We start from the raw sequence: 9898 nt of genomic DNA, 5'->3' as shown, positions 1-9898 counted from the left end.
ACAGACAGAGAATTCTGAGCAGAATCCATCTAGCTTAGCAAATTTAGTCTCTAATCTATCTAAGGCCACTGTAAGTTTCATGAATGAAACAAGGTCTTCCATTAGAAATTTGGAAGCACAAGTGGGCCAGCTGAGTAAAAGGATCACTGAAATCCCTCCTAGTACTCTCCCAAGTAATACAGAAGAAAATCCAAAAAGAGAGTGCAAGGCCATTGACATGACCAAAATGGCCGAACCCAAAGAGGGAGAGGAAGACGTGAATCCCAAGGAGGAAGACCTCCTGGGATGTCCAGTGATCAATAAGGAGCTTCCCTCTGAGGAACCAAAGGAATCAGAGACTCATCTAGAGACCATAGAGATTCTATTGAACCTCCTTATGCCATTCATGAGCTCTGATGAGTATTCCTCTTCTGAAGAGAATGAGGATGTTACTGAAGAGCAAGCTGCCAAGTTCCTTGGTGCAATCATGAAGCTGAATGCCAAATTATTTGGTATTGAGACTGGGGAAGATGAACCTCCCTTGTTCACCAATGAACTAAGTGATCTGGATCAACTGACATTGCCTCAGAAGAAACAGGATCCTGGAAAGTTCATAATACCTTGTACCATAGGCACCATGATCTTTAAAGCTCTGTGTGACCTTGTTTCAGGGATAAACCTCATGCCCCTCTCTGTAATAGAGAAACTGGGAATCTATGGGGTGCAAGCTGCTAAAATCTCACTAGAGATGGCAGACAATTCAAGAAAACAGGCTTATGGACAAGTAGAGGACGTGTTAGTGAAGGTTGAAGGCCTTTACATCCCTACTGATTTCATAGTCTTGGATACTGGAAAGGAAGAGGATGAATCCATCATCCTAGGAAGGCCTTTCCTAGCCACAGCAAGAGCTGTGATTGATGTGGATAGAGGAGAATTGATCCTTTAATTAAATAAGGACAACCTTGTGTTTACAACTCAAGGATCTCTCTCTGCATGCATGGAGAGGAAGCAGAAAAAGCTTCTCTCAAAGCAGAGTCAACCAAAGCCCTAACAGTCAAACTCTAAGTTTGGTGTTGGGAGGCCACAACCAAACTCTAAGTTTGGTGTCAAACCCCCATATCCAAACTCTAAGTTTGGTGTTGGGAGGTCTCAACAAAGCTCTGCACATCTGTGAGGCTCCATGAGAGCCCACTGTCAAGCTATTGACATTAAAGAAGCACTTGTTGGAAGGCAACCCAATGTTTATTTATCTAATTTTATTTTTGTTTTTCATGTTTTCTTAGGTTCATGATCATGTGGAGTCACAAAATAAACGAAAAATTTAGAAACAGAATAAAAAATAGCGAAAGAAAAATCACACCCTAGAGGAAGCACCTGCCTGGCGTTCAACGCAAGAACAGAGCATGGTTCTGGCGCTGAACACCCAAAATGGGCAGTATCTGGCCGCTGAACGCCCAAAATGGGCATCATCTGGGCGCTGAACGCCAGAATTGCACCCTGGAAAGGAGCTGGCGCTGAACGCCCAGAACAAGCATGGTTCTGGCGTTCAACGCTAGAAATGGGCAACAAATGGGCGTTGAACGCCCAAAATGGGCACCAACCTGGCGTTGAACGCCCAGAGTTGTGTGCAAGGGCATTTTACATGCCTAATTTGGTGCAAGGTTGTAAATCCTTGAACACCTCAGGATCTGTGGACCCCACAAGATCATCTCAGGATCTGTGGACCCCACAGGATCCCCACCTACCTCCACTCACTCTCTTCTCTCTTCTCAATCATCCTCTATTCCCAATAAACACTCTTCCCCAAAACCCTTCACTTATCACCTCCATCTCTCTTCCCTATTAACCCTTCACCACTCACATCCACCCACTCTTTCCCATAAACCTACCCAATAAACTCCACCTACCTTCAAAATTCAAATCAATTTCCCACCCAAACCCACCCATATGGCCAAACCTTAACCCCCCCTCCCTTCCCTATATAAAGCCCTCCATTCTTCCTCATTTTCACACAACACAACCCTCTCCTCTCTTCTTGGCCGAAACACACCTCCCCCCTCTTCTCCATCTTTTCTTCTTCTTCTTCATCTAATTCTTTCTTCTCTTGCTCGAGGGCGAGCAAAAATTCTAATTTTGGTGTGGAAAAAGCATAAGCTTTTTATTTTTCCATTACCATTGATGGCACCTAAGACCGGAGAATCCTCTAGAAAAGGAAAAGGGAAGACAAAAGCTTCCACCTCCGAGTCATAGGAGATGGAAAGATTCATCTCCAAAGCTCATCAAGACCACTTCTATGATGTTGTGGCCAAGAAGAAGGTGATCCCTGAGGTCCCTTTCAAGCTCAAGAGAAATGAGTATCCGGAGATCCGACATGAAATCCAAAGAAGAGGTTGGGAAGTCCTAACAAACCCCATCCAACAAGTCAGCATCCTAATGGTTCAAGAGTTCTATGCCAATGCATGGATCACTAGGAACCATGATCAAAGTAAGAACCCGAATCCAAAGAATTATGTTACAATGGTTCGGGAGAAATACTTAGATTTTAGTCCGGAGAATGTGAGGTTGGCGTTCAACTTGCCTATGATGCAAGGAGATGAGCGCCCCTACACTAGAAGGGTCAACTTTAATCAAAGGTTGGACCAAGTCCTCATGGACATATGTGTGGAAGGAGCTCAATGGAAGATTGACTCCAAAGGCAAGCCGGTTCAACTAAGAAGATTGGACCTCAAGCCTGTGGCTAGAGGATGGTTGGAGTTCATCCAATGCTCCATCATCCCCACTAGCAACCGATCTGAAGTTACTGTGGATCGGGCCATCATGATCCATAGCTTCATGATTGGAGAAGAAGTAGAGGTTCATGAAGTCATCTCCCTTGAACTCTACAAAATAGCCGAAAAGCCCTCTCCTGGGGCAAGGCTAGCTTTTCCTCATCTTATCTGCCATCTATGTTACTCAGCTGGAGCTTCCATAGAAGGAGACATTCACATTGAGGAAGAAAAGCCATCACTAAGAAAAAGATGGAGCAAGCAAGAGAGCCCATTCATGGAGCTCAAGAGGCGTATGAAGCTCATCACCATGAGATCCCGGAGATGCCTCAAATGCATTTTCCTCCACAAAACTATTGGGAGCAAATCAACACCTCCCTAGGAGAATTAAGTTCCAACATGGGACAATTAAGGGTGGAACATCAAGAGCACTCCATCATCCTTCATGAAATTAGAGAAGATCAAAAAGCAATGAGGGAGGAGCAACAAAGACAAGGAAGAGACATAGAAGAGCTCAAGGACATCATTGGTTCCTCAAGAAGGAAACGCCACCATCACTAAGGTGGATTCATTCCTTGTTCTTATTTCTTCTGTTTTTTGTTTTCTCTATGTTAAATGCTTATCTATGTTTGTGTCTTCATTACATGATCATTAGTAGTTAGTAACTTTGTCTTAAAGTTATGAATGTCCTATGAATCCATCACCTCTCTTAAATGAAAAATGTTTTAATTCAAAAGAACAAGAAGTACATGAGTTTTGAATTTATCCTTGAACTTAGTTTAATTATATTGATGTGGTGACAATGCTTCTTGTTTTCTGAATGAATGCTTGAACAGTGCATATGTCTTTTGAAGTTGTTGTTTAAGAATGTTAAATATGTTGGCTCTTGAAAGAATGATGACAAGGAGACAGGTTATTTGATAATCTGAAAAATCATAAAAATGATTCTTGAAGCAAGAAAAAGCAGCAAAGAACAAAGCTTGCAGAAAAAAAAATAGGCGAAAAAAAATGGAAAGAAAAAGCAAGCAGAAAAAGCCAAAAGCTGTTAAAATCAAGAGGCAAGAGCAAAAAGCCAATAGCCCTTAAAACCAAAAGGCAAGGGTAAATAAAAAGGATCCCAAGGCTTTGAGCATCAGTGGATAGGAGGGCCTAAAGGAATAAAATCCTGGCCTAAGCGGCTAAACCAAGTTGTCCCTAACCATGTGCTTGTGGCGTGAAGGTGTCAAGTGAAAACTTGAGACTGAGCGGTTAAAGTCAAGGTCCAAAGCAAAAAAAAAGAGTGTGCTTAAGAACCCTGGACACCTCTAATTGGGGACTTTAGCAAAGCTGGAAAAGGTTCACCCAATTATGTGTCTGTGGCATTTATGTATCGGTGGTAATACTGGAAAACAAAGTGCTTAGGGCCACGGCCAAGACTCATAAAATAGCTGTGTTCAAGAATCATCATACTGAACTAGGAGAGTCAATAACACTATCTAAACTCTGAGTTCCTAGAGAAGCCAATCATTCTGAACTTCAATGGATAAAGTGAGATGCCAAAACTATTCAAGAGGCAAAAAGCTAAAAGTCCCGCTCATCTGATTGGAGCTATGTTTCATTGATAGTTTGGAATTTATAGTATATTCTCTTCTTTTTATCCTATTTGATTTTCAGTTGCTTGGGGACAAGCAACAATTTAAGTTTGGTGTTGTGATGAGCGGATAATTTATACGCTTTTTGGCATTGTTTTTAGTATGTTTTTAGTAGAATCTAGTTACTTTTAGGGATGTTTTCATTAGTTTTTATGTTAAATTCACATTTCTGGACTTTACTATGAGTTTGTGTGTTTTTCTGTGATTTCAGGTATTTTCTGGCTGAAATTGAGGGACTTGAGCAAAAATCAGATTCAGAGGTTGAAGAAGGACTGCTGATGCTGTTGGATTCTGAGCTCCCTGCACTCAAAATGGATTTTCTGGAGCTACAGAACTCAAAATGGCACGCTTCTAATTGCGTTGGAAAGTAGACATCCAGGGCTTTCCAGCAATGTATAAATTTGCATACTTTGCCCAAGTTTAGATGACACAAACTGGCGTTCAACGCCAGCTCTCTGCCCAATTCTGGCGTCCAGCGCCAGAAACAAGTTGCAAAGTGGAGTTCAACGCCCAAACTGGCACAAAAGCTGGCGTTCAACTCCCAGAATGACCTCTCCATGTGTAGACTTCAAGCTCAGCCCAAGCACACACCAAGTGGGCCCCGGAAGTGGATTTATGCATCAATTACTTACTTCTGTAAACCCTAGTGACTAGTTTATTATAAATAGAACTTTTTATCATTGTATTCGTACTCTTGGTTACTCCGGTTACCCTCTGGGGCCGAGACCAATGAACTCCATTATCACTTATGTATTTTCAACGGTAGAGTTTCTGCACTCCATAGATTAAGGTGTGCAGCTCTGCTGTTCCTCAAAGATTAATGCAAAGTACTACTGTTTTCTATTCAATTCATCTTATTTCGCTTCTAAGATATTCATTCGCACTTCAACCTGAATGTGATGAACGTGACAATCATCATCATTCCCTATGAACGCGTGCCTGACAACCACTTCCGTTCTACATTAGAATGAATGAGTATCTCTTAGATCTCTTAATCAGAATCTTCGTGGTATAAGCTAGATTGATGGCGGCATTCATGAGAGTCCGGAAAGTCTAAACCTTGTCCGTGGTATTCCGAGTAGGACTCTGGAATTGAATGACTGTGATGAACTCCAAACTCGCAAGTGCTGGGCGTAGTGACAGACGCAAAAGGATAGTAAATCCTATTCCAGTATGATCGAGAACCTCCAAGATGATTAGCCATGCAGTGAAAGCGCATCGGACCATTTTCACAGAGAGGAATAGGATGCAACCAACGACAAGGGTGATGCCTCCAGACGATTAGCCGTGCTATGACAGAGCATTTGGACCATTTTCCCGAGAGGATTGAAAGTAGCCATTGGCACCAGTGACATCCTTACACAAAGCCAGCCATAGAAAGGAGTAAGATGGATTGGATGAAGACAGCAGGAAAGCGGAGGTTCAGAGGAACGAATGCATCTCCATACGCTTATCTGAAATTCTCACCAATGATCTACATAAGTATTTCTATCTTTCTTTTATTACTAAATTTCGAAAACTACATAACTATTTTATATCCGCCTGACTGAGATTTACAAGGTGACCATAGCTTGCTTAACACCAACAATCTCCGTGGGATTCAACCCTTACTCACGTAAGGTATTACTTGGACGACCCAGTGCACTTGCTGGTTAGTTATGCGAAGTTGTAAAGATATGTTTAGACCATGGTTCTGTGCATCCGTTTTTGGTGCCATCGCCAGGGAATCAATTTCGAACAATAATTCACAACCTGAGTAACAATTTCGCATACCACTCCTCAATGTCTCTTCCTTGCCTTTGTTGCTCCTCTCTCATGGTTCTTTGATCTTCTCTAATTTCATGGAGGAGGATGGAATGCTCTTGGCGCTCTACCCTTAGTTGTCCCATGTTGGAACTTGATTCTCCTAGGGAGGTGTTGATTTACTCCCAATAGTTTTATGGAGGAAGATGCATCCCTTGAGGCATCTCAGGGATTTCATGATGAAGAGTTTCCTCATGCTCTTGTCCATGAGTGGGATCTCTTGTTTGCTCCATCCTTTTCTTAGTGATGGGCTTGTCCTCATCAATGAGGATGTCTTCCTCTATGTCAATTCCAGCTGAATTGCAGAGGTGACAAATGAGATGAGGGAAAGCTAACCTTGCCACAGTGGAGGACTTGTCCACCACCTTGTAGAGTTCTTGGGATATAACCTCATGAACTTCCACTTCCTCTCCAATCATGATGCTATGTATCATGATAGCCCGGTCTATAGTAGCTTCGGACCGGTTTCTAGTGGGAATGATTGAGCGTTGGATGAACTCCAACTATCCCCTAGCCACGGGCTTGAGGTCATGCCTTCTTAGTTAAACCGGCTTCCCTCTTGAATCTCTCTTCCGTTGAGCGCCCTCTTCACATATGTCCATGAGGACTTGGTCCAACCTTTGATCAAAGTTGACCCTTCTAGTGTAGGGATGTGCATCTCCTTGCTTCATGGGCAAGTTGAATGCCAACCTTACATTTTCCGGACTAAAATCCAAGTATTTCCCTCGGACCATTGTAAGCCAATTCTTGGGGTCCGGGTTCACACTTTGATCATGGTTCTTGGTGATCCATGCATTGGCATAGAACTCTTGAACCATTAAGATTCCGACTTGTTGAATGGGGTTGGTGAGAACTTCCCAACCTCTTCTTCGGATCTCATGTCGGATCTCCAGATATTCTCCCTTTTTGAGCTTAAAAGGGACCTCGGGGATCACCTTCTTCTTGGCCACAACTTCATAGAAGTGGTCTTGATGCACCCTTGAGAGGAATCTCTCCATCTCCCATGACTCGGAGGCGGAAGCTTTTGCCTTCCCTTTCCTCTTTCTAGAGGTTTCTCCGGTCTTTGGTGCCATAAATGGTTATGGAAAAACAAAAAGCTTTAGCTTTTACCACACCAAACTTAGAAGGTTGCTCGTTCTCGAGCAAAAGAAGAAAGAAGAGAGTAGAAGAAGAAGAAATAGAGGAGATGGAGTGGGCTTGTGTTTTGGCCAAGGGGAGAAGTGGTGTTTAGGTTGTGTGAAAATGAAGGAGTGAAGATGGGTTTATATAGGGGTGAGAGGGGTGTGTATGGTTCGGCTATAGAGGGTGGGTTTGGGAGGGGAAGTGGTTTGAATTTGAATGGTGAGGTATGTGGGGTTTTATGAAGGATGGATGTGAGTGGTGAAGAGAATGGTGGGATTTGATAGGTGAGGGGTTTTTGGGGAAGAGTTATTGAGGTGATTGGTGAATGGATGAAGAAGAGAGAGAGTGGTGGGATAGGTGGGGATCCTGTGGGGTCCACAGATCCTGAGGTGTCAAGGATATCTTATCCCTGCACCAAGTGGCATGCAAAACGCCCCTTTCTGCTAATCCTGGCATTAAACGCCAGGCTGCTGCCCATTTCTGGCGTTTAACGCCATCTTCTTGCCCATTCCTGGTGTTAAACGCCAGTCTGGTACCCTTTTCTGGCGTTAAACGCCCAGAATGGTGCCAGACTGGGCGTTTAACACCCATTCTGCTACCTTTACTAGCGTTTAAACGCCAGTAAGTTTCTCCTCCAGGGTGTTCTATTTTTCATTTTGTTTTTCCTTCTATTTTTGCTTTTTCAATTGTTTTTGTGACTTCACATGATCATCAACCTACAGAAAACATAAAATAGAAAATAGAAAATAGAAAATTATCATAGAATAGTAACGATTGGGTTGCCTCCCAACAAGCACTTCTTTAATGTCAATAGCTTGATAGTGGGCTCTCATGGAGCCTCACAGATGTTCAGAGCAATGTTGGAACCTCCCAACACCAAACTTAGAGTTTGAATGTGGAGGTTCAACACCAAACTTAGAGTTTGGTTGTGGCCTCCCAACACCAAACTTAGAGTTTGACTGTGGGGGCTCTATTTGACTCTGTATTGAGAGAAGCTCTTCGTGCTTCCTCTCCATGGTGACAGAGGGATATCCTTGAGCTTTAAACACAAGGGATATCCTTGAGCTTTCAATCACAGCTTTTGCTGTGGCTAGGAAGGGTCTGCCAAGGATGATGGATTCATCCATACACTTCCCAGTCTCTAGGATTATGAATCAGCAGGGTTGTAATGGTCTTCAACCTTTACCAAGACATCCTCTACAAGTCCATAAGCCTGTTTCTTTGAATTGTCTGCCATCTCAAGTGAGATTCTTGCAGCTTGTACCTCAATGATCCCTAGCTTCTCCATTATAGAGAGAGGCATAAGGTTTATGCTTGACCCTAGGTCACATAGAGCCTTCTCAAAGGTCATGGTGCCTATGGTACAAGGGATTGAGAACTTTCCAGGGTCCTGTCTCTTTTGAGGTAATCTCTGCCTAGTCAGGTCTTTCAGTTCTTTGATGAGCAATGGAGGTTCATCCTCCCAAGTCTCGTTACCAAATAACTTGGCATTTAGCTTCATGATTACTCCAAGGTACTTAGCAACTTGCTCTTCATTCAGAAAGCATGTTAGAAGGACATCTTCTGATCAATTGCTTGTATCTTTCCCAAGCTTCATAGAGGGATTCACCTTCCTTCTGTCTGAAGGTTTGGACTTCCACTCTAAGCTTGCTCAATTTTTGAGGTGGAAAGAACTTTGCCAAGAAGGCATTGACTAGATTTTTCCAAGAGTTTAGGCTTTCTTTAGGTTGTGAGTTCGACCATGTTCTAGCTCTGTCTCTTACAGCAAAAGGAAAGAGCATAAGTCTGTAGACTTCAGGTCAACCCCATTGGTCTTGACAGTGTCACAGTTTGCAAGAACTCAGCTAAGAACTGATGAGGATCTTCCAATGGAAGTCCATGAAACTTGCAATTCTGTTGCATTAGAGAAACTAATTGAGGCTTAAGCTCAAAGTTGTTTGCTCCAATGGCAGGGATAGAGATGCTTCTCCCATAGAAATCAGGAATAGGTGCAGTAAAGTCACCAAGCACCTTCCTTGCATTGTTGGCATTGTTATTTTCGGCTGCCATGATTTCTTCTTCTTTGAAGAGTTCTGTTAGGCCCTCTAAAGAGAATTGTTCTTTAGCTTCTCTTAGCTTTCTCTTCAAGGTCCTTTCAGGTTCAGGATCAGCTTGAACAAGTATGCCTTTATCTTTGTTCCTGCTCATATGAAAGAGAAGAGAACAAGAAAGTATGGAATTCTCTATGTCACAGTATAGAGATTCCTTGAAGTGTCAGAAGAAAGGAAGAATAGAAGGAGGTGGTAGATGGAGGAGAATTCGAACATATACAGAAGGAGGGAGTTCGAATTGTACCTTGAGGAGGAGTTTTAGTCCCTTAAATAGAAGGATGTGAGAAGAGGGGAAGAATTTTCGAAAATTAATTAAAAGATTTTAAAAAGAAATTTGAAAATTTGATTGAGATTTTTGAAAACTAATATTGGGAAAGAAATAAAGTGATTTTTGAAAAAGATTTTGAAATTAGAAAAATATATGATTGAAAAAATTAATTTTGAAAAAGATGTGATTGAAAAGATATGTTTGAAAAGATATGATTGAAAATCATTTAGAAAAAGATAA

General features: G+C 42.3%; 1 non-coding gene across 1 annotated transcript; it reads left to right on the top strand.

The window, feature by feature from the left end:
- The first annotated feature begins 8841 nt into the window (after window positions 1–8841).
- On the top strand, window positions 8842–8949 carry LOC140184529 (small nucleolar RNA R71). The gene has a single exon (XR_011881546.1). It is a non-coding gene; the product is annotated as a small nucleolar RNA R71 (small nucleolar RNA).
- The last annotated feature ends 949 nt before the right edge of the window (window positions 8950–9898 follow it).

This window comes from Arachis hypogaea, chromosome 4 (genome assembly GCF_003086295.3).
Source record: "Arachis hypogaea cultivar Tifrunner chromosome 4, arahy.Tifrunner.gnm2.J5K5, whole genome shotgun sequence".
NCBI lineage: Eukaryota > Viridiplantae > Streptophyta > Magnoliopsida > Fabales > Fabaceae > Arachis > Arachis hypogaea.
This window is presented reverse-complemented; position numbering and strand designations above follow the sequence as displayed.